The 24,703-nt window shown below is 36.5% G+C and overlaps 1 long non-coding RNA gene across 1 annotated transcript; it reads right to left on the minus strand.

Annotated features, from left to right (window-relative positions):
• Window positions 1-18,413: 18,413 nt before the first annotated feature.
• LOC131616895 (uncharacterized) lies at window positions 18,414-19,680 on the minus strand. The gene is made up of 3 exons (XR_009288305.1): window positions 19,250-19,680; window positions 18,627-19,110; window positions 18,414-18,544 (listed from the first exon to the last, which is right to left on the minus strand). It is a non-coding gene; the product is annotated as an uncharacterized LOC131616895 (long non-coding RNA).
• Between the last annotated feature and the right edge of the window lie 5,023 nt (window positions 19,681-24,703).

Here is a 24,703-nt window from a genome sequence, read left to right on the forward strand (position 1 = left end):
GGTAATGGCGAACAAGAGAAAAGAGTGAGATATCAAATCATATAAGTGAGCGCATGATAAATTGTATATTAGGAGTCAGACATATAAACCCATTACATCACAAGTATCAACAGTTACCATACACATCATACTTTCACAATTCATAGATCTCGCATACTTGTCATCGCACAACAAGTCACAATAATTCACATTCACGTCATTCATATATCTCATTCATTTACTTCGCAAGCCAAATCATAACACTTCACAACATCACAAAACATCACATATAAGTCACCCATGTATTCACAAACATCGCATATAAGTCATACATATATTCACAAACATTGCACATAGGTCATACATATATTCACAAACATCGCATATAAGTCATACATATATTCACAGTCATCGCATCATAAACGTAGCAAATCAAATCACCAAGCATCGCAACATATACATCACAAAAGACATCATGAGACACGACTCATGCATATGCATGTGGTATCAATCGGAGCTTCAGCCCCCGTCACCAATTGCCCAATTCAGAGGCACAAGGAATAAGCCTTCGTCACTAGTTTGCCAATCCAGGTCGTCACAAAGTATGCATATGAAATGTGACTCGACAAACAAGACAACACAACATACTCATCACAATCACATATCATCACAAGGCATAAGCCTATATCACAATTAATTACCATTAAACAAGGTAATTCACGTCACCATAATATTTCATCTTCACTTAGTCACAAAATTATCATCACAAACATATACAACATCACATATTATCAATCATCACAAACATCGTCATATTTCGACACATCGTCGCAATTATACGACTTCTTATATAAACAAGATCATCACAATTATCATCATGTTCGGCACGTCATCACAAATACACACTTCATCAGAACTATCACCATTATCATCGTAATCGACTAAACTAACGACAACTCGATAGGGTTCATGCCATAAGGCTAATCACATACAGTGCATATTAATAAATATATTGGCAATCACAACATAATTCGCAACAAAGGCATTCAAACCGAAATCACAATTTTCGGTCGGTTCGTAAAATAATCTCAACATGTTAATTCATCAAGTAAACCGAATCAACTTCCAATTAACATTTAACTAAATTAGATATCATGTTAATTATCAAAACGACATATTCATGCTTCAGTATACCACGACAAACATATAAGTTCACATGTTAACAAAATCATCACAACATCATCATGTTTCGGTATATCAAAACAATTCGACTCATTAAGTCAATTCAAATTAGTCTCATAATCCTCTATAAATTAGTTTTCTAATTAACTCACTAATCCACTATCAACTAACCAAAATTATTCACCTAATATTCTCTAATTAATCGGATACATCCCGCGTCACTATCGGTTATCTAATTTCACGTTAAATCCTTAATATTCATGACTTTACGAATTTTCGGGTTATACTCCCAAGTCACAAAACATAACTCAACCGATTAGTTCGGATAAAATTATATTCTTTACCGGTTATTCAATTCGTTCGGTTAAATTCTCAAGATACCGTTATTTACCGACAAACCGAATAATTAATCTAAGTTCACATTTATTCCAATTAAACAGGCTTATTGACCGATTAATATCACAATTTCAACAAAATAACACCACCACGTTAACGAATTAATTAAACTTAGTTACCACGTCAATTTTCATCAAATTCCGGACAACTAATTATACCGCTTAATCCGGCTATTTCGATCAAACGGGACTATTTTGCATTTTATTAATTCTATAATACACACTTCCTATTCTACTGTTTCTAATATATCTCATTCCAAAATCATATTTTATTAAGTCACAGTAAATAATCATGGTAAACAATCCAAAATCATAATTTATTTTCACTATATAATATATATATATATATATATTATATATATATATATATAATATATAAGTCATTGTATATAACATGCTTTTTATTCATTTTATATAATATATATGACAATATATATATATATATATATATATATATATATATATATATATATATATATATATATATATATATATATATATATATATATATATATATATCATTTTAACAATATTTGACATATATGTGACATAGAGACATAACAGCAAGCAAAGAAACATTAATGCACACAAAGAAACAGAATGAAATAAAATTACAACATGCTTTCTAAGGGGTGCCGCTCGGCCAGCCAACTGCCTTCCCATAAAAGAAACAATGCCCCCCGTCGGAATGAAGTGACGATAGTCACTTTTAATGATGAGATGTCGTCCATCGCCAGCATCTCCATTACTAACACAAGTTAACAGTAACAAACAGCAACAACAGTCACAAATAGAATTGCAAGTTCGGTAACAATTTAACCCAGCGAAACATCAACCTAAATCCCTAATTTTTCAGCAACTATCAACACAAGATAATGCAATAATTTAACACATCTAATTCCCCATATACAATTGTTCTTGAGTCCCATTATAGGAAGAGAACCCCACCCTTACCTTATCAAATGAAGTAACTCAATGGGTTTCCGATTGCACTTCTGATTGGATGCCATGAATGGAAATCTTCAAGCTCATTCCTCTTCTCCAAGACTTGTCTCTTTCTCTTCAGTCTTTGTTTTCTCCCAAAATGATAACACTACACTTCATATCTCTAAAACCCTAATTTGGTTATTTCAATTGGACTTAGTTAACACTTCCTCTTCACAACCAATTTTAGGCCCAATAAGTCTAATAACTCCAATAGATCAAAATATCACTTTTGTTAATATTCCAACAATATAATAAATTGCGACTTGTAAATAATATTATTCTTAATATTATTCTTAATATTATTCTTCGACCATCCGACTAAAATCCGACTTTTAACTTATTAAATTCAAATACGCTTCTTAAATAACACCGACAATCCAAATTCGACCAATATATCATATTTTCAGTCTAATCTTAATTACTCAGAAAATTCCCAAAACTTCAAATATTATTCCAATAATATTTCTAATACTGAAAATATCAAAACTCTTGATTAAATATCAATCCGCTATCCCGAACTAATACCAACTAAATCGTCTCAAAATACGAAAACTTTACTAAACACTCCGAACGTCTAGATTAAGCGAATAATCGAATTTCCGGGCGTTACAACTCTCCCCCACTTAGAATATTTCCGTCCTCAGAAATCTACTTGACAACACCATCGTAATCAAATCTCGTATCCAATTCTCAAATATCCAAATCGCGTTTGGTAACACTTCAATCACTACTTCTTCGGCACAACAACGATTCCATAAGAACACAAACACATTACTATTCTTACCAGATTCACAATAATCTACGACCCAATGCAGCATCCTGGCTCATCGCACTTATTCCAATAGTTTATCAATCCAAACATCAAGATAACTCCACTTCACAGTCTTTTGACATATCGTCCTTCACTTCTTATAAGTCGTATAACAACAGTGCAACGCAATGCTTCCGCTGCGCAATTATGATAATTCTTCTTTAAGTCACTGCCTTGTTAAAACTCCGTCAACTGTATGGTTCACAAATTTTCAATCCAACACAGACTTTCCTTAATACTCATTTTCACATTGTTGTTTCACCTGTTACCTCCAAATCCTTCACCTTGCGACATTCGCTTGCACAAAACTCACTACTCCAAATTGTTCATTTCTTCCGACTCTTACTCAACCACTCCTCTTATCAAGTTACACAAACTGGTAAGCGACCACCTTCGCGACGTAACATCAATAATCTTTCTCTACTATTAAGATAGCAAGACAGATCTATAACATTCAGTATGATTGTCATCTACCATTAACAATGGATTGAGGGTGATCAGTTCCCCAATTTGTCAATTAGTATTTGACAACCATAGTGGAGTATAAATCGTCGTTACTTCGTAATAGCGTCATCTTCGAATTTTCACTCAAATCCATTAACACGTCATAATCCAATGATTCACCTTGGGTTTTTACAATACCCACAACTTCCTACTCATTATATCTTGTCGATGAGACACCAACGTTCAAGCATATTACAAAATCTGTTTCGTAGTCACTTAGCATCACACAATCGTCAATTGTATTTCCATTTCCAAAATTACTTCTATACTCGTACTTCACAATTCATCTCATTATCTTTTTGACGCTTCAAACAGAGCTCAAATCGGATATCCGGAACTCAAGTTATGAATTTTTAAAGTTTCATAATGATTCTGAATTTTCTGCGACTTGCTTACAGAGATCCCACTCCGAAACTCACTTTTCTTCGACTCAAACACATCCCAAACAACCTCTAGCATAACTCCTTATAACTCGAGAGATGCATTCTTTCATCCAAATTCCAGTCTTGATATCACAGAGACAACAATTCTTTTAACAAGCTACGCGCGTCCTCGAGTTTCCAACTCGAACTCGCGATTCACAACTCCAAGCATCGACCACATCCGAAAGTTACTTATGCGAGTCCAACATAAAGCCAACTGCAACTTCATTACTCTATCACTTTTCAAACATCGGCATTTCACACAAAGTTTAACCGCATTGACATCTTCACAGTCCTCCATCATGCTGAACATCGCAGCTCTCTAAATTCCGTCTCTCAAAATCATTTTTAACTTCACGTCATCTTCGAATCCAAATAACCTCCAAAACTCTCAACAACACTTGCACTGACGCTTGTTGACAGCATACCAGACTATCTCTTACAATACAAACCCCTTCGAGAAGCAAGGTTTCTCCCCCACTTATCGTCAAACCAATTCCTGAAATCAAAACAAACAAGTACCGACAGTGTTCACACACTCGTCGCATACCAAGGGATATACAACAATTAGACAACATTGGCCGGACAAGACCGACCCACTCTGATACCACTAATGTAACACCCCATTTCTACTCGGCAAATATACAAGAATCAGAGTTTCAAAATTTCTCGACAAACAAATGAGGCGTCACATATTCATTTCACAATAAATCACTTAATCGCATCTAGCGGATACATAGCACTTTTTTGATCAATTAAACAGATACTCAGCATATAATACCATTCAATATAGAATAGCTTCTTTTATTAGAACATGGAGAAATCAAAGTCCTAAATCTTTAAATCAATAACATCATATTCAGCTAAGATAAAACAATAAGCAACCACATCATAAACATCATAGATATATCATAAAATCATCCCCCCGAGTGCTACGTATCAGAGCAACAACCGACTCGTTTAACGGCAACTAAATCTTCATACTCGAATACCTGCATGTTACCAATATAAAGGTAACGGCGAACAAGATAAAAGGGTGAGATATCAAATCATATAAGTGAGTGCATGATAAATTGTATATTAAGAGTCATACATATAAAACTATTACATCGTAAGTATCAACATTTACCATACACATCATACTTTCACAATTCATAGATCTCGCATACTTGTCATTGCACAACAAGTCACAATAATTCACATTCACGTCATTCATATATCTCATTCATTTACTTCGCAAGCCAAATCATAACACTTCACAACATCACAAAACATCACGTATAAGTCACCCATATATTCACAAACATCGCATATAAGTCATACATATATTCACAAACATCGCATATAAGTCATACATATATTCATAAACATCGCATATAAGTCATACATATATTCACAAACATCGCATATAAGTCATACATATATTCACAGTCATCGCATCATAAACGTCGCAAATCAAATCACCAAGCATCGCAACATATACATCACAAAAGACATCATGAGACACGACTCGTGCATATGCATGTGGTACCAATCAAAGCTTCAGCCCCTGTCACCAATTGCCTAATTCAGAGGCACAAGGCATAAGCCTTCGTCACTAGTTTGCCAATCCAGGCCGCCACAAAGTATGCATATGAAATGTGACTCGACAAACAAGACAACACAGCATACTCATCACAATCACATATCCTCACAAGGCATAAGCCTATATCACAATCAATTACCATTAAACGAGGTAATTCACATCACCATAATATTTCATCTTCACTTAGTCACAAAATTATCATCACAAATATATACAACATCACATATTATCAATCATCACAAACATCGTCATATTTCGACACATCGTCGCAATTATACAACTTCTGAAATAAACAAGATCATCACAATTATCATCATGTTCGGCACGTCATCACAAATACACACTTCATCAGAACTATCACAATTATCATCGTAATCGACTAAACTAACGACAACTCGCTAGGGTTCATGCCATAAGGCTAATCACATACAATGCACATTAATAAACATATTGGCAATCAAAACATAATTCGCAACAAAGGCATTCAAACCAAAATCACAATTTTCGGTCGGTTCATAAAATAATCTCAACATGTTAATTCATCAAGTAAACCGAATCAACTTCCAATTAACATTTAACTAAATTAGATATCATGTTAATTATCAAAACGACATATTCATGCTTCAGTATACCACGACAAACATATAAGTTCACATGTTAACAAAATCATCACAACATCATCATGTTTCGATATTGTGGACCTCCGTTTTTTAATTCCCGGGCCATACCTCTGTTCTGTAGAGATACGTGAACTGACTCTTTTTTATCGCTTAATGCTTTCGCATTTTTGAAAATTCACAGAGTCGCCACCGACCTTTTATTTTATCCAATTAAGGAAAGGTTTATAAAAGAAACAGAAAAAAGACCTTTAAGAAATTCTGGGTAAGGGGGTAGGTTATACAAAGGGAAGGTGTTAGCACCCTTTGTATCCATGGTTATCCATGGGCTCTTAAGTTTGCTTAGCTCACTTGTTTTTCGATGACTTTTCAATTGCTCTGAAATGCTCATATGTGGTTTCAAATACCTTTGTAAATTGAATTTTGTAATGATCCGTGTGTGGATGTATACAAAATGCTTGTTTATCTTTCGAAAGATGTTTTGAAAAGAACGTTAACTTTGTAATAATCCGTGTTTGGATGTATACAAAGTATTGTCTTTTTTGAAAGTTTTGTTTTGAAAAAACAACAGTGTATGAGAATTTGTTTGTTTTGATTTGAGCAAGCAAACTAGGAGGTCTACCCTGAGTTGTAAGGTCTTTATCCTTATTTCCTTTAAAAATCTATCCTTTCACCGGATATAAACGCAAGGTTCGATTTTGTACTCAAAACAGTGGAATTTTGACTTTGATTTTGAAAAGAATGAGAAGGGATTACCTTAAAAGGTGCAAGTGTGATTGTGATTGTATTCAGATATTTTATCTTTGAAGTTAGTGATCTAACGGTTCAATTTTATCTTTGACATACACGCAGTTTATATTTGCTGGAAATTAAAATGCGGGAATGTAAAGTGCGGAAAGTAAATCTACGCTATTACATCGATTGTGCAGGAAATGTAAACTAGCCTATTTACATGAATTTGACATCCTATACATTTATCTAGGAATGTAAATTGCAAGAAAAAATAAAAGGCATGTTTTTGGATTTTTTATGATTTATTTTAATTATAATTAATGCATGATTAATTAAATTAAAATGAAGAAAAAAGATGAAAATAGATTTAAACCTAGAAATTAAGTTTAAAATATGTACAAAATATTTGTCAATTAATTTTAAAACAAAACTAATTTTTTTGAATTTTTTGGAATTGATTTGAAATTGATTTAAGTTAATTAAAACATAATTATGCAAATAATTATACAAATAATTAAAACTTAAAGATAAAATTATTCAAAATATGTACAAAATTAGTTTATAATATATAAACAATATTTTATATAAAGAACAATTTTTTTTATGATTTTTTGATTGGTTAGAATAATTAAAAAGCAAATATATAAATATATACTAATTAATTATGCAAAATATTGAAATTTTGAAGGAAAATAAAATATTTTTATTTCAGAAAATAATATATTATTTTAGAAGTCTAAAAATATTTTTTGTGTATTTTTTTGGATTTTTAAAACTATTTTTAATTAATTTAACAAAGAAATTAAAATAAAATAGAAAATAAAAAGGATACTGATCATGTGTGGTTGGATTGAGGGTGCATGATAAGGATTGTTTGATCTGGCGCGTTGGATGATTCATTAAATGAGATCAGATGGTCCAGAAATTGAGGCACGTGGTGATCAGTACACCTGCAAAGCACAGAATTAGAGGAAATTTTAAAAAGTACGCGCGCTGGCTGTCCAATGAGGTGGGGACACCTCATCATCTTCAACCTCTCGCTAGGGCCTTTTACAGCGCTTTTATGAAAGAGCGCTGTAATTGATGAGCTTCAGACCTGCAAAATAACGAATAGGGGTAAACGTGCAAAGAAATTTGGCGCGATGGTACCATTCAACTCGTCTGATCCATACGAACCTAATGGTACTACTTAGGACCTCTAATTTTGCCTATTTCAGAAAGCCCTAATTTTGAGATGAAGAACCCTAAAATGGTAGTTTCGTGTATACGTGTTCAAACTCCAATTAAGTTTCCAGAAATGATCTACACCTCAAACCAAACTTAATTATATGTCTACATCTTGCTAAGCATGTGTGAATAACCAGATACAAGTTGATTTAGGTTTGAACAAATTATGACCTGTATAGCTCGATTTAGTGAGCTTCAAGGCTTGCAATTGATTGGGATACGTTTATTGATGTTCAAGGAAGGTGTTTGAATATTTATTTTGTATTGAAATGGACTGAAACTTAAAATTCGAATTCCAAGTTTCTTTGAAAATTACAAGTTGTTACAAGAGTGCTATATGCTTATGAATGCTACTGAATTCGTTCTCTCTCTGTTACTGAAGTATGATAGGCTATTTATAAGCATTGAGTGCTTAGAATTGAAGCTAAGAAGCAACTTAGTTGCCTTTGTGGAATTCTTGCATTTTTTATATTAAAAAAGCTTTGAATTATTGACCAAGCCTTCTTGTCTTCAATGCACCTGCCTTGCTCTTCAATTCTCTGCAGAAAGATGAAGATTCCTTGGGTGAGTCATGCTTGGAAGTTAAGCTACCATTTATCCATCCATTTTCCTTTTAATTTTAATCTTAAAATAAGATAAAATCAAGCAAAAAATGAATAAAAATGGTGTGGGCCTTGTCTTGGTCGTGGGAGGCCCATAATATCATGGAAATGATGTTTGAATGCTGAAAACTTGGCCCCATTTGGAAAAAATACATTTTTGAGCAATGTTGATTTCATGCATTTTCCCAAAATTTAGCCAACTTCAACAAGGTGTAAATCCCTCAATTTTTGTCATATGAAGGAGATCTTGCACTTTTTGGAAACCTCAAAGAGTCCTCTAACCAATGCCTTTGGTCTCATGTCAAAATGATATTTGAAGCTCCTTGTGTGTCCTTTTGAAAAAAGTGTCTTTTTGTTGACTTTGAAAATGACCTGTAATGTCTTTGGTCATATTTTTCAAATGGTGAATCCAATGACCATGGGATCAATGGCATTTGAAAGATAATTGAATTTCCTTCAAAATAAGCTTTGGTTTTAATTTTTTGGATGAAGGATGAGAGAGTTATGATCAGTCAAAGTTGAGTTGACTTTTCAGGCAAAAACCCTAATTTTGAATCTTAGGGTTTTGTTGATTTTTGATCTTTCCTTGATGAATTATGATCATCCAATGATCAAATGATGAATCCTTTGAAAAAATATGGACATTGACAAAAAATTTCATTTTTGACTGTCTGTTGACTTTTTTGGTCAAACGGGTCGTCTGTTGACTGTTTGAGCTGCTGACGGTGCGTCTGAGCGAATTGAAGTTTGAAAATTTGTATGATGGTACTTTGAGATATATGGATGTGTATGGAATCCATTTGAGCTCTCAAAAACTTGTTTCTCCTGTAAAAACAAGAAAACCCTAGTCAGGGACTGTTTATGTAGGAGACAGTTAAGCGTACCTGATTTTTGTGCAGTGTTGAGTCTCTGCTAATCGCGTGATATTCAGAAGACTTCTAGCACAAAGATCTTGGAATTTTGAATTGTGAAAGATTGATTTGATTGATGGTACAAAACACTGAGAATTGTACTGCCAGCAGTTTGGCTGTCAACTGACTGTTCAGGTATTGACGTAGCAGTTAGAGTGAAAAATCAACAATCAAAGTTAATTTTCTTTTTTTGTTGTTTTTGTTTTTGTTTTATGTGAAAAATGAAAGTTTATTTACATGACTTGTTAAAAACATAGACATAATAAATAACTAATATACTGTATGCGGGCAAAATTACCGATAATAACCCTGAAAATCATTTAATGCACAGAAATAGGAATATTTGACTGGCAGAAAACACACAAAATATTATCTTAGTAATTAAGCAATATTATGACAAATAGTACAATATTTAATACTGACAGTACAAATATTACATACTATATTGAACAGTACGACGAATAAACGGTACATTTAAGAAATAAGAAATACGGCAAATTTCAGGAATGACGGTTAATGACCCATGCTATGAACAATAACATGTAGATGATTGGGAGTGCAACCATTGCAGGTCCACACTCTTCAGGACTATGTAGGCAGAAGAAAGTCATGATCACCGTAGCAATGGTGATGATTGTAAGAAACAGTGTCTCTATCCACTTTGCCATTCTTGTCAGGGAAGAAGAGAAAATAGATATGAGGTAGGAATTTGAAAGTTGAGTTAGAATTTGATGTGAGATTTTATGGAAAAAATGAGAGGTATTTATAGAATGGAAAGAAGGATAGAGACGTTGGGGAATGATGTGATTCCGTACAAAAGGAAAATTTGAGTGGAAGTAAGATTTGAAAGAAAGTGGAGATAGTGTTGGAAAAAGAGAGATTTGATTTCTGAAAAAGAGATTTGAAAAGATTTTTGAAAATAATGGAATATAGTACAAAAATTAGTGGGAAACAAAAGATAATAATAATCTACTTGTTACCAGTACAGTCTGAGTTTCCTGATTCTGCGCCTGCAAAAAGATTTAACTCTGTACCAATTGTGTCAGTACTATTTATCTGTAAATAAATAGCATGTGTGAAGTAATAAACAGTATTTGGCGTTTGCGTAAGAATAAATTCAACTGCAAGCCAAATTACTGTATAAGAAAAATTCTGAAAACTAAGTGTTTCATATGTTAGGATATTTGTTGAAATAATCCATAATTATATGAGACTCTTAATTTTCAGATTGGAGTTTTCTTGAAAAAAGATGTGGGCAAATTTTGGGGTATAACAGTTGCCCCTATTCAATCTTCTTAAACCTGAAGAGATTGTCTGAAATCTGAAGGTAGAAGATGATTGAATATTTAGATGCCCTGAAAATTTGCACTTACCTTGATCAGAAGAGATGTTGGAAGTTGCATTTGAATGTCGTCTGTGAAATGCTGTTGGCAGATTGAAACATTACCTGAGATGGGCTTTCAGATGCCACCTGGTAAATGTGTTGATGGTTTGTTCATCGGAATGAATCCATTGATTATATCTTGATGAAGGATTTGAAAGTCTTTGTGTTGACTGTTTCGGAACCGTCCAAGGTTACCGCTTTAAGTCTAGGAGGATGATCGTTACAGAACTTGTCCAAAGTTTTTCCGATTTAGATTTTGGAAGTTGATCATTGTGGAACCGTCTGAGGTATCGCTTTAGATCTGCAATGTTAGATCGTTCTGGAACCGTCTGAGGTATCGCTTTAGATCTGCAATGTTAGATCGTTCTGGAACCGTCTGAGGTATCGCTTTAGATCTTTGATATTAGATCGTTCTGGAACCGTCTGAGGTATCGCTTTAGATCTGCAACGTTAGATCGTTCTGGAACCGTCTGAGGTATCAACTTTAGATCTGCGATGTTAGATCGTTCTGGAACCGTCTGAGGTATCAACTTTAGATCTGCGATGTTAGATCGTTCTGGAACCGTCTGAGGTATCGCTTTAGATCTTTGATGCTAGATCGTTCTGGAACCGTCTGAGGTATCGCTTTAGATCTGCAATGTTAGATCGTTTTGGAACCGTCTGAGGTAACAACTTTAGATCTGTGATGTCTGTTTTTGAGTTGGTAAGTGATCAGAATGAATCTTCGGCTTGATTATATCTGAGAGAACCGTTCATGGAATTCAGGTGAACACTGCATGTGATTGAGAACATCTTTGTCGAAGATATCCGTCTACCTGAAAAATCAAGTTAGTGATATGCAATGTTTATGATGCATGTAATGTGAGATATTCCCGGAGAAATATGCATGTGATGTTGTGTATGAATATGCGTATGATGCATGATGTATGAATGTGAATATGAATATGATGTATGAATATGTGAATGTGGATGTGAATATGAATGTGTGATGTATGAATATGTGAATGTATGAATGTGATGTCAATCTTTTATCTGGGAAAATAAATTTCCGCCAGTCATCTGGATATGACTATATTGTGATCGTTGATGATCTTTTGTCTTGTTTGAGTACCCTCGGCTGGGGAAATTCTTTGAGAACCCTAGTACTCTGTTGAAGGATCTTTGAATATCTCTTGGGAATGAAAGGTAGCTGGAAGTTCTGATGCCCTTTCAAATGGGAATGAGGAATATGCATAATCCTCCGATGCACTATCTGACCAAGTCCGGGTGCGGGGATCACACCTTCTGAAGATAGTAATCTGGAACAACCCTGCTGGGGGATAAGACTTCTTTTGAAGAGAAAATCTTTTTGAGGAATTTGCTGAGAAATGTTTCCCTTGGGATTTTCTTCTGATGGAATGATGTCCAGATAATTGGGACATTTCCTGAATGCTATTCCTGTTTTTCCTGGTAAACATCAATCATATTTAAATGCACATGTTCATTCAAAATTATCATTGGGACGCTTACGTATTTAAAACAGAAAAAGTGAAAATAGTGATTTTTGAGCCTAAGCTGCATTGATTTTTGAAAAAAAGAGCCATGATAGGCTGGTTAGCACAGGGAGACAACAATCCTAGAAGTAGGAAATTGTCAGAAAGTTTTGGAAAATATTTATGAAGATAAATAGCTATGTGAAAACAATCCAGTCAAGTTTCAACTCTGCTATTGCCAATCTGTCTTCGAGCATCTAATCCCTCACTTGTTGGAAGAAAGTGATTGGACTGATCGGTGTCTTTTGAGGTGTTGAATCTTGATGGTGAGTAGGCAGCTGAACGGAACACTGTTGTATGCTTTATTCCCTAACTTTTGCCTAGGCTGCCCTTTCAGGTTTTCAGCCTACCGGGATAGTATTTGTTTAGTCTCTAATTTTTGCCTGGACCGCCCTTTCGGGTTTTCAATCCACCGAGACGCTCATTTTTTTGCCTAAGTTGCCCTTTCAGGTTTTCAACTTAGCGAGCTGTTTTATTTTTTATTTTTTTAAGAGAAGTATTTTTTGACTATGTCCGCATTCACAGGGTGTGGCAAAATCCTCGCCATCCATGGTGGTAAGCAACATGGCGCCGCCGGAGAATATTTTCTTGATTATGAATGGTCCCTCGTAGGTGGGAGTCCATTTGCCTCTGGGATCACCTTGTGGTAAGATGATGCGTTTGACAACCAAGCCACCAGTTTGGTATGCTTGACTTTTGACTTTTTTGTTGAAGGCTTTGATCATACGCTTTTGGTATAGCTGACCATGACAAATAGCTGCGAGCCTTTTCTCATCAATCAAGTTTATCTGGTCCAACCGTGTTTGAATCCAATCGTCTTCGTCTAGATTGGCTTCTTTCATAATCCTTAGGGAAGGAATCTGAATTTCAATTGGAAGAACTGCCTCCATACCATAGACTAAGGAGAATGGAGTTGCCCCTGTTGAAGTACACGCAGATGTGCGATAACCATGAAGAGCAAAAGGCAACATCTCATGCCAGTCTTTGTAGGTTACTGTCATTTTTTGTATGATTTTCTTGATGTTCTTGTTGGCAGCTTCCACTGCGCCGTTCATCTTTGGTCGATATGGAGAAGAATTATGATGCTTGATCTTGAACTGTGTGCAAAGTTCAGTAATCATTCTGTTGTTTAGATTTGTGCCATTGTCCGTGATAATCCGTTCAGGGATGCCGTACCGACAAATGAGATTGTATTTGATGAACCGGGCCACCACATTCTTGGTAACAGAAGCAAATGAAGCTGCTTCTACCCACTTTGTGAAGTAGTCAAGAGCGACCAGGATAAAGCGATGTCCGTTGGAGGCAGTAGGTTTGATTTCTCCAATCATATCAATACCCCATATTGCAAAAGGCCAAGGAGCCGTCAGGACGCTTAATGAAACTGGAGGTACATGTACTTTGTCAGCGTATATCTGGCATTTGTGACATGTTCGGGAGTGATGATGGCAGTCTGTTTCCATGGTAGACCAGTAATAACCTGCTCTAAGGATCTTTTTAGCCATTGTATGTCCACTGGAATGAGTACCGAAGGCACCATTGTGTATTTCTTTCATGATCTGTTCTGCTTCCTTCTTGTTTACACAGCGAAGTAAAGTCGAGTCATGGTTGCGTTTGTATAGGGTTCCATTGCTTAGAAAGAATTTGGCAGCAAATCTCCTTAGAAACTTTCAGTCGTTAATGGATGCCCCTTCAGGGTACTCCTGAGCTTCGAGATATCTTTTTACTTCATGGAACCATGGTTTTTCCTCGGTTCCTTCGGTATTGATCTCATTGCAATATGATGGTTCGTCTTGCCTGTAAATGGTGATCATAGGCGCCTCGTTGTCCCACCTGACTTTGAACATGGATGACATGGTAGCTAAAGCATCAGCTAGTTGATTTTCCTCGCGTGGGATGTGTTCGAAAGTGATTTCTTCGAAGTAAGGAATCAAACTCAGCACATATTCTTTGTAAGGAATTAGATTCGGGTGCTTCGTGTCCCATTCCCCTTTGACTTGGTAGATTACCAAGGCCGAGTCTCCGTAGACTTCCAGGAATTTGATTCTTAGATCGATTGCAGCTTTGAGACCCAGAATACATGCTTCGTATTCGGCTATATTGTTAGTGCAATTGAAGCATAATCTGGCAGTAAATGGTGTGTAACTTCCTGCGGGGGAAATGATCACAGCTCCGATGCCATTGCCAAGTGCATTAGAAGCTCCGTCAAAAACCATGGTCCACCGGGATCCTGGCTCGGGTCCTTCTTCTGGTCCTGGTTGTTTGTAGTCATTGACTAGCATAATGTCTTCGTCTGGGAAGTCAAAGTTCAATGCTTGATAATCATCCACTGCTTGATGAGCCAGATGATCAGCTACCACACTTCCTTTGATTGCTTTTTGTGAAGTGTATTGAATGTCATATTCTGTTAAGATCATTTGCCATCTCGCTATTCTTCCAGAGAGAGCAGGTTTTTCGAACACGTATTTGATGGGATCCATCTTGGAGATTAGGAAAGTGGTGTGATTTAGCATGTACTGTCTTAGTCGGCGAGCTGCCCAAGCTAAGGCACAACAAGTTTTTTCGAGTAGTGAGTATCTTGTTTCACAATCGGTAAACTTTTTGCTAAGATAGTAGATTGCGTGCTCCTTTCGGCCGGATTCGTCATGTTGTCCTAGTACACACCCCATTGAGTCTTCTAACACGGTTAGGTACATTATCAGAGGTCTGCCTTCCACAGGTGGCAACAAGATTGGAGGTTTTTGGAGATATTCTTTGATTTTGTCAAAGGCTAACTGGCATTTGTCATTCCACCTTTCCACTTGATCTTTCTTCAACAGTTTGAAGATCGGCACACAAGTAGTAGTCATGTGGGCAATGAATCGGGCGATGTAATTTAGACGTCCCAAGAATCCTCTGACTTGTTTCTCAGTACGAGGTATAGGCATTTCTTGAATGGCTTTAACCTTGGCGGGATCAACCTCAATACCTTTGCTGCTGACGATGAAACCTAAGAGTTTGCCGGATCTTACTCCAAAGGTACACTTATTTGGGTTCAGTCGCAACTTGTATTTCTTGAGTCTGTCAAACAACTTGTGTAAATGACCCAAATGTTCTTCCTCGGTGTTGGATTTTGCAATCATGTCATCGACATACACCTCTATTTCTTGATGAATCATATCATGAAATAGCGCTACCATTGCACGTTGATAGGTTGCTCCTGCGTTTTTCAGACCAAAGGGCATTACTTTGTAACAAAAGGTTCCCCAGGGTGTTGTGAAGGTTGTTTTTTCCATGTCTTCGGGTGCCATCTTGATTTGATTGTACCCTGAGAATCCGTCCATAAAGGAGAATACCTTGCATTGTGCGGTATTGTTAACCAGTACATCGATGTGTGGTAAAGGGAAATCATCTTTGGGGCTTGCCCGGTTCAGATCTCTGTAGTCCACGCACATTCTGACTTTCCCGTCTTTTTTAGGTACAGGGACGATGTTAGCTATCCAAGGAGGATAACTTACAACTTTTAGGAATCCGGCATTGAACTGTTTTTCAACCTCGTCTTTGATCTTTTTTGACATATCAGGCCTACTCCTTCGTAGTTTCTGTTTGACCGGAGTGCTACCTTCTTCGATTGGCAGGCGATGAACTACGATGTCCGTGTCAAGGCCTGGCATATCTTCATAGGACCAGGCGAATATCTCGACGTAGTCTCGCAGCATTTGAATCAGTCTTTGCTTGACGCTGTGTTCTAAATCAGCCCCTATTTTGACTTCTTTCTTTTCTTCGTTGCTGCCCAAGTTGATGACCTCAATTGGCTCCTCGTGAGGCTGTGTCATACCCCAATTTTTGACCTAAGATACCATCTCATATCATTTGCATATGCATCATTTGCATCTCTAACAAATGGCATAGCTTGTGTTTGCTACTTGTGACTCAGCAGGATTTAAACAAGAAATCACTCATCAGTACAAGTAACAATCAATTAGGGTTTTGTTCCCCCTTCATCTCAAATGAATCATCTTCATCAACAATCAACATTTGGTCCTCAAAGATTCATTTCAACAAGCTCAAAGGCTCTGAATCGACTGAATTAGGGTTTTGACTGAAGATAGCACACCCCTGACTTTTGCTCAGGATTTGACCTAATGACTTGGGACATGACCTCAAGACCCCAAGTGCATCATTTTGGCTTAATCCATTGGCTCAGAACATCTCCTACACAAAGATTGATCAACAGTGAAATCTCAAATCATCAGATTAGGGTTTTGAACTATCAGGGACTAAAATCAGGGATCACATTTGGGAAACCCTAAAAATCCCCAGGGAGTCAATCAAAGGTTTCAATCATCCTCAAATAATCCCTATGACAATATCCAATGGAAATTGCATCTCAATTCAAGATCAACAGTCAACATTTGGTCCTCAAAGATTCACTTCGACAAGCTCAAAAGCTTTGAATTGACCAAATTAGGATTGTTCATTCATTCACTCATTCTTTGCAAGATAATTTCGTGTTCATGGCGGTTTTTCACTTTTTATGCGCCATTGCCATTTGTGTGATTCAAGAAATTTGTTTGGAATTTATTTCGCGACTCTTGGCTTATGGATTCATCATGTTGAAGAAAGTTGGTTCATATTGATTACTTGAAAGTTGGTACAAATTTGAAACAATTCATGATGGCAAGAATGTGTTTCAAGACTTAAAGTTTCATGCTACTCCAAGGATTTCCCATCATTTTCTATATCAAAGGGAATTGAATTTTTAAATTCAAAGTTCATTCAAGAATATTCAAAGCTTCATGCTTGAATAACAATTTCACTCAAGAATATTGGAATTTCATGATTGAATAATAATTTCATTCAAGTTCTAAAAGAAGTTCAAGCATCTACATGGAACAAATGAATTACAAAGGAATTTTATCTAAAGTTCAAGAATTACAAAATTCCATTCATTTTCAAGAATGCAAAGTTCATACAATTTAAAGTTGGAATGAATCGGAATTACAAGAAAAAGAAAAAAAGCTTCAAAGACTTTCTTAAATTCTTCATTCTTCAAAGTCTTCATTCTTCAAGATCAAATTTCTTCATGCTTTTCTTCAAGGTCCTCATGCAACATGAAAAAAAAGAAACAAAAAGAGGGGTGAAATTAGCAAAAGTCAAAGAAAGCCAAAGAGAGATTTTTATGTCATAAAATTATGCAACTTAGAGATATCATAAAATGACAAAAATTTACACACATGGCTTATATCATGAAAAATATCTTTGCATAAGAATATTCTTATTCTTATTTTTTATTCTTGCAATGATGAAGAATATATTCTTTTTCTTATCTTGCAATGATTGAAACTTGCCAATCAAGATTACCAATTGCCAAACACATCCTAAGCTTTTCCTATAAATAGAAGTGTTCACTTCATTGCAAATCACACCAAAGCTACTATACTACTAGCTTTCTCACTTCTTTTTCTTCTCTTATAGTTTTCATGTTTCTTTGTTAGAAGGAGAAATTCTTCAAATCAAAGAAAACTACTTGAAAAAATAAGAGTTTCTAGTTACAAAGTTTCTTGAAAGAGAGTGAAGAAGAAATTCTTCATACCTTGGTGGAGAGTTCCAACTTGAAATCCATCTTCAAGTCTCCCTAATATCCAAAGAGTCTCCCTAATATCCAAAGAGGTGGCTTCATCTTCATCAAAGGATCCTACAACAACAAGCAAAGTTGTTAGGAAAATTGTTAGTAACAATTCAAGGTTGTTAGTAACAATAAAGAATTCAAGGTGTACCTCAACAATAAACCGGCGAACACCTCCTCGCCGTAGGTAAGTTGTATTCATCCTCATGCTCAATATTATTGTTAAATCATTCTTGCAAATATGTTATTATTGTGCATAACTGAAAATTGAAAGCATAGAAGTTGAATTATTGTTGCTGTAAGCTAAAAAACAAACACAGTTGCAACAACAATAACTAAACAAAATTCAGCAACAGTAACAATTTGCAACAGTTCGGCATCATAACAATAATTCAGAAGCAAAAATTCAGCAAAGCAACAATAATAACTCGCAGCCAGCAGGAAGAATTCGATACACACATCAATCAATTCAAAATTCAGCAGCTTTAACAACATCAATTGCAATCATAGCCAATTCCAGAAACAAGAAGGATCAAAGTCATACCTCAAACATTAAACCAGCGAAAATCTACTCGCTGTAGGTAAGTCAGACTCCACTTTCACTCTTAAATTTTCTGTTAGTTCTTGCTAGTTTCCTGTTAAAAATTGGAAACAGAGAGAGTGAGTTAATTGCTGTTTTACGGAAAGTAAGAAAATCAAGTTAAATTTCGTTTCCTCTCATAAAGCGTAAAGAAAAAATTCAAAACAGAGGAACACACAGTTAAGATACAAAACCTGTTTTGGTTTGAATCATAAGATGATGAGAGTCTCTAAGCTCCTCTCATGGCCGATGTTGTTGCCGTTGCTCAGTGAGGAGAGACTTTGTTGTTGTTGTTCCGAGAGAGAGAGAACTCAGCGGGAGAGAGAGATGGCAAGTGAGAGCAAACCAAGAGAGTGAGATCGAGTTATGGTTGTCTTCCGCCAAGAGAAAAAATCGCAAGAGAGAGAGAACCGAGTTGCCATGGGTGTTTGCTGTAAGAGAGTATTTCTTTTTTTTTTCAGAGAAAAAAACGTGAGAGGGAGAAAGAGAATGAGCGCTGCCTCATTTCTTTTGGCTAGGGTTTCTTTAACCCATGTTTCTAATAGATTGCTGGGCGGATCCGGGTCACTCTGACCCGACCCGGTCCGGTTCAATATCTTTTTTATTTTCATCTTGGGCTTTCTCACCTCCCTTTCAGATTTTAAACCCCCCGGCCCATTTAATTAAGTTTTTTTAACTAATTCTCTTTTAATCTTTTTTATATATATAAATATTTTCATGAAACTTAGTATTTTATTTTAATATAGGATTTAGTTTTGATTTTCTAATCCTTATTAAAAATGACAAAAATATGTTGTGAGATTTAAATTTTTTTAGAGATATTTTAATATGTTTAGAAGTATGTTTTTTTTTAAATATATTAAAAAACACAAAAATATTTTAGATGCATATTTAATTTTATGTTTTCTAATTATTTTCTTCCTTCATGAAAAACCACAAAAATATCTTCTTTTAGAATTAATTTTTATTTGAATTTGATATTTTCATATTATCTTGTGTAGTTAATCATTTAAATTTTTATTTGATTATATCACTTGAACTTTCTAACTTCATCCAAGACTTCGAGATTATTTCTCTGTTGTTCTCTGTTTTGTCCGTTTTGTTTGGTCTTCCATTTGCTGTAGAATTCCATAAACAATTACTGGATGATCATGGAATGCTGAAAGCTGTGAGCTTATCCGACGTTTCTCCTTTACTGGTGAGGATGCTTAAATACCTGTTGAAATAATTCCAAGCACATCACTTGAGGATCACGGTAACACCTCAAACTCAGAAATCCAATTTTCTCATTCTTCGAGGTAAGCCTAAAACTCAATCAACTGTTTTCACAACAGTAATCAATTCACTTTCAAATCATCCATTGTTTTTCAAAACAGTGGGGCCTCTCGAATATTAGAGAGTGTAAGTCCCATTTCTTTTCTTTTTGTACAGTTTTCAAAACAATAAAACTTCAAAACAAAAATCTTTTAAAACAATTTTCAAATCATTTTCAAAAAACTTCAAATAATACAAAACTTTTCAAAACACCACGGGCCTCCACATAGGTATAAGTCCCAAGCCCCTTTTGTACATACCCATTCCAGTACATGAAATTAGGTATTTCATTGTACGCCTTTTGTACATATCTCAATCTGTTTTTTTTAAACTTTGAATAACAAACCAAAAATGAAGGTTTTCTTTAAATCTTCCCAAAAAATATACCATGGGCCTCCATGTAGGTATAAGTCCCAAGCCCTTTTGTAAATACCTGTTTACATAGCTTTGAATAAACTCAAGTGGACCTCTCCTCGAGTATAAGTCCCGAGCCCCGTGTATACAAATGGATCATGCTTACAGGTATATTTCCTTCATAAACTCCATTATATACACACACTTTGTCATATATGTATAACTGTTCATATTTGTTCATGTACTTGTTCATATTTGTTCGTATTTGTTCATACTTGTGATTGTGTTATATGCTTGTTCAACTTAGTACAACACTAGGTTCCCCATAGCCTCCTATTGGGCTTCGTGCAAAGAATCTCCCTAGTTTAGGTTAGGACATAGAGTATGGTTTCCCGGTGAAATCGCTCTAAGAGCTCAAACCAACTATACCATGCCTCCCCTTGGGTTTGTACAAACGAGTGTCCCTCCCATAGCCTCCTCTTGGGCTTACAATGCAAGGACCCTGGATTGTCCCTCCCATAGCCTCCTCTTGGGCTTACAATGCAAGGACCCTCGGATAGCCTCCTCTTGGGCTTCGTACAAGGACCCACGGGCTTCTTATAAGCATCCCCATAATCCAAAACAAATACCCTAGGAGATTAGACATTTATCATCTCTATGATAGGAGTATCTCATCTATATCATCACAAACAATCAAACAATCAATCAATCAATCAAACTTTTTTTGCCACAAGGCTGGCTAATCAATCAAACTGTTTTACCACCGTACTGGATGATTAATCAAAGTTTTTGTCACAAGGCTGACGTCATTGAAACTTTTGCCACAAGGCTGGCTGATTAATCAAAGTTTTTGTCACAAGGCTGACTTCATTGAAACTTTTGCCACAAGGCTGGTTAAACAACAAAAACATCTTTATCATTCTAAGCACCCTAAGTGGCATGGCCCCGGGCTTATAATGAAAAGATTTTCAAACAAAAATCAAACAGATGTATGTGATGATATAGATTAGATACATCGAACATTTAGATGACATTTGTCTCTTTTCCTTTGCTTCCACTAGCATAAGTGGGAACTACGATTGCTCTGACTTTCTCAACATCCCTTTGAGAATACGTAGGCACAAGGTCGATCCTTGGCGAGCAAAACAAAACAAAAAAAACCATTCAAACCTTAGCACCCGTAGACCCCGAGCTACAGATGCTCTGATTCCCTCTAAGGGATATGTATGCAGAGGATCGCGATGATCTTTGCGAGCATAATCAAACAAACACCTTAGGTCCCACCTATTTCACAAGAACCTCCACCACAACAAGAATGGAATAAACAAAACAAAGAAACCTATAGAGTACTATAGATACGTTGGGTGCTAATACCTTCCCTTCGTATAACCAACCCTCTTACCCGGAATCTCTCCCCCACTTTTAAGGTTATTGCAACTTTTTTCCTTTTCCTACTTTGGAAACAATAAAAAGTTTGGTCGGTACAAAAGAAAAATCATTTTTTGAGCACTCGAGCCCAAAGAAGGCATCAGGTGTCTCATCCCGAAAAAGGACAAACGATTTTTCCCCGCGACAGGCTGTATGGCCTTGTCTTCTTGTTCTAGCAGCCTTGCAAGTTCTCTTGGCACTTCACAATCTTCCTCACTTTCATCCTCAGTTTGGTAGATCGGATTTTCAAAGTCATGACGGGCAATAGCAGAATCGTTGTTGACTGGATCCAGAGTGTATGTGAATCTGCATGTTAATTATGTGAGTATGTGTGAAGAAAAAACATAGCTATTAGAAAGCGAAGAAAGAAAGAAAAAGGATCACAAAATTTAAATATGCAAGTGTCCCATGATTTTATTGAATGCACATGATCATGATATGATAAGCCCTTATAGAAGGACCAGTGTGCTAAGGCACACGGCTTTCAAGCTCATGGTTCGATTGTTCAGGAACCATTTTTATCTTTGCACAGTATACACAAAGAAAACAGGAAATGGCATTTACTCCTGGTCAAAGGAGATCACATCCTCAGCTTTCCAGTTGTTCAATCCATTGTTGTGAGCAGGGAGTATCCAGCTGTTCCAGTTGCAGTTGTCTTCTTCATCTTCCACAGCATTGATTTCATTAGTGGGAAAATGAGCCGGTGATCCTTCGGGATAAGGGATATACTCTGCTGGATACGAGAGCCCAGGCTGAGATATCTCTGTTGGCTGAGCGAGATGCTCGATAAGGCCGTCCCATGCAGTCGGGATGATGTTTTGAATAGAGACTTGTGCATCCTGATGAGGAGTGTATGCTGACAAAAAGCAACCCTCGTTATTTGGTATTTCCCTGGCTTTTTCAAGAGCGAAATTGTCATCGTACTGTTCATCCCATTCAGTTGGGACAATGTCCTCCATAGGAATTTGTGAGCTCGGAGGAGCGGAATATTTCACCATATAGTCATATTTGCCGCTGGGTTCTCCTAGCGTGTCCCATGCTTCTTTGGGTGGATTTTGATATTGCTCAGTGACGGGATTTGTGAAACTTTCGTCATTTCCAATTTGATCACCCCATCCAGTCGGGGTAATGTCTTCCAAAGCAATATAAGAATTCTGAGGTGTGGTATACTGATAATTATACCCGCCATTTGGTTCTCCCACAGCATCCCACATTCCCATGGAAATGGGTGGAATTTCATCTGGATATGGCTGAATGACGTGGTTCATGAACACTCCTTCATCTTCAATAGCGTTTACTTCTTGGCTGACAAAGTGTGACATCAATCCTTCAGAACGAGGACTTTGATCATTCTTTTGATTTTCACTATCATAGCCCAGACCTAGTTTGTCAGACTTGTAGGGTATATCGGGAAGCTGTCCCCATACTGTGCAATCACCCTGTTCAATCATGGCTTTGGCATCTTTGAGAGAAGCCATAGTTGTAGTTGGAGTAGCAGGAATATGCTTGGTGGTAGAGACATCTGGGGAGACCACCTCAAATGATTGGCATGGAGTTTCGATGAATTCGTCCTCCAACTCAACATATTTGGAATTGCTTAGGTGACTAACCACATATTCCTCTTCGCCATAGACTGTGACAATCTTTCCTTTTACTGGATATTTTAACTTCTGATGTAGGGTAGAAGTTACAGCGTTCGCCCCATGTATCCAAGGGCGTCCAAGTAAACAGGAGTAGGCTGGGTGAATTTCCATTACGTAAAAGATAGAATCAAAGATTTGAGAACCCACTCTGATTGGGAGATTCACTTTTCCGTATACCGTTCTGGTTGACCCGTCAAAGGCTCTTACCACAACATCACTTGGTTGTAACACAATTCCTTCGAAGTCAAGCTTTTCTAGTACTGTTTTCGGTAACACGTTCAAAGAAGAACCGTTATCTACTAGCACATGAGATAGAGTGGTGCCATTACATTCAATGGAGATATGTAAGGCTTTGTTGTGATTTTTCCCAGCAGGGGTTAGATCCACATCAGAGAAACCGAGACCATTGCTCACGGTTAGATTGGCAACACAATTTTCAAATTGGTCGACTGAGATCTCTTGAGGCACATGCGCAGCTTTCAGGAACTTCATCAGAGCTTTGGCATGAGCTTCTGAATATTTTAGCAGAGATAAAGATTTTTGAAGCAGTGTGCCCCAGTTGCTCAACAATATTGTAATCACTTTTGCAGATGATTTTCAATATTTCCTCCATTTCTTGCTTTGACGGATCCTCAGCAGTGATCTCCACCGGGGTTTGAATTTGTTCAACTTGTGGCTCTTTGCCTCGAGCGTTGACATTTTGATTAGGAACTGGGACTCGGACTGGACCAGCAGCAACATTTGGAGAAATTTCTGGTGAAAAGATTCTTCCACTTCTCGTGATCTTGCTGGTACCCACAATATTACCCACAGTTGGAGTAGTTAACTTTGCGGTCTCTTCAGTCGAGGTACCCTGTTTAACTCCATGAACGTAAACATTAGTGTCGTATCCCCATGGGACAACTTTGT

The sequence above is a fragment of the Vicia villosa genome, linkage group LG7 (genome assembly GCF_029867415.1).
Source record: "Vicia villosa cultivar HV-30 ecotype Madison, WI linkage group LG7, Vvil1.0, whole genome shotgun sequence".
Lineage (NCBI taxonomy): Eukaryota > Viridiplantae > Streptophyta > Magnoliopsida > Fabales > Fabaceae > Vicia > Vicia villosa.